This window comes from Penaeus monodon, chromosome 23, assembly GCF_015228065.2.
Source record: "Penaeus monodon isolate SGIC_2016 chromosome 23, NSTDA_Pmon_1, whole genome shotgun sequence".
NCBI classification, from domain to species: Eukaryota; Metazoa; Arthropoda; class Malacostraca; order Decapoda; family Penaeidae; genus Penaeus; species Penaeus monodon.
Window position 1 is genome coordinate 16,351,038 of NC_051408.1, and position 1,563 is coordinate 16,352,600.

At 42.5% G+C, this 1,563-nt stretch overlaps 1 protein-coding gene across 1 annotated transcript in view; it reads right to left on the reverse strand.

Moving 5' to 3' along the window:
* Positions 1-1,563, reverse strand: part of LOC119588153 (Down syndrome cell adhesion molecule-like protein Dscam2) — a 164,747-nt gene that overhangs the window by 158,518 nt on the left and 4,666 nt on the right.

Below are 1,563 nucleotides of genomic sequence, written 5' to 3' on the forward strand. Positions count from 1 at the left end.
TAGAGGTTGAAGAAGGGGGGCTGCTGGGGTGTTAAAAGGGGAGGGGGGGGGGGTTGTTAGAAGGCTGTGGGAGAGCCAAAAGAGGGCGCTGAGGAGGCTTTGGGGAGGTTGCAAAAGGAGTTTTGGGTGATGAGGTTCAGGGGGAGTTTAGAGAGATGTGGGAAGGTCGAATGGGGAAGCCGAGGAGGTTATGGAGAGGTTAAGGAGAAGTTTGAAAAGCTGAGAAGTGAAAGAGAAGTTATAGGGAGGAAAAAGGGGCTGAGAAGGTTAGGGAGGGAAGGGGGGGTTAAAACGAGGAGCTAGGAAGGGTGTGGGGTTGTAAAAGAGGAGGTGTTGAGCCTACGCGAGAGATTGTAGAGAGAAAGGAGAAATTGTGGGGAGATAACAGATGTACGGGGGAGATGGAATTAGATTTGGGAGGCTAGAAGTATATGGGGAAGGGAGGAGGAAGTTTATTAAGGCATGGGGGTAGAAATATGTACCCGGGGAAAGAATTATGGGAGAGAGCTGCGAGGGAGAACAAATAACTAAGGTCAGGAAAGTATTGAACTTGGGAAGAACTGAACTTTATGAACACTGAACTTGGGACTGAACTTGAGGACGACTGAATTTGATAAACACTGAACCTGAAGACGACTGAATTGGATAAACGCTGAACTTTGGAATAAACTTGAGGGGCACTGAAATTGAGACTGAACTTAGGGCACTAAACTTGGGATTAAGTTGGTGAGCATGTTACATGAACATTGAACTTGAGGAGCATTAAACCTGAGATGTATTAAACTTAGCGAGTACCGAACTTACATTGAACCTAAGGTGTATTGAACTTGATTGGAGAACTGAACTATGTGAGATTTGAACTTTAGTGATCACTGAACTTGGGGAATCTATTAAAACATGGCGAAACGGACTTAGGATAGAGAAATGGGTTAGTGGGAGATTAGCAGAATTGAGTAAATGAATAAGATGGGATGAAGAAGATTAAAAGGCAGACGGGGAAGATAGGAGAGGAGCGCAGGTGAACGAAAGAGGTGTGAAGAGAGACAGATTGAGAATGGAATTAGAAGGATAACAGGAGATAAAACGAAATAGGGGAGAAGAATCACAGGTAAATCACAGGGAAGCAATAGGCTGATAAAAGGTAAAGGAGTAACAAAGATTGAAAGTGAAAGCGACATAGGTATTGGAAGAAAAAGAGAAAGTACCAAAGAATAAAAGTGTGGATAGAGACATAGAGGAGATAGACGAACAGAAGACATGGGAAGGGACAAGAAAGAGGAAACGCAAGAAATCACAGGAAAGCAATGGTGTGGTAAAGGCGAGGAAAAAAACGTGGAAAATAATTCAGAATCTTAGAGAATAGGAAATAATAACGACAAAGAATAAAATTGAGCCCCAAAGCATAGTTCATTAATGGAGATGAAGGAGGGGAAATAACGAAATAGAACAATGAACATGGTATGAAAAATGTTAGAAAAAGGGGAACCGAACGAGGATAACAATGAACAAAGAGACGGTGATAAAAAGGAGAGAGAAAAGCTTAATGATACTGGCGAAGAATAG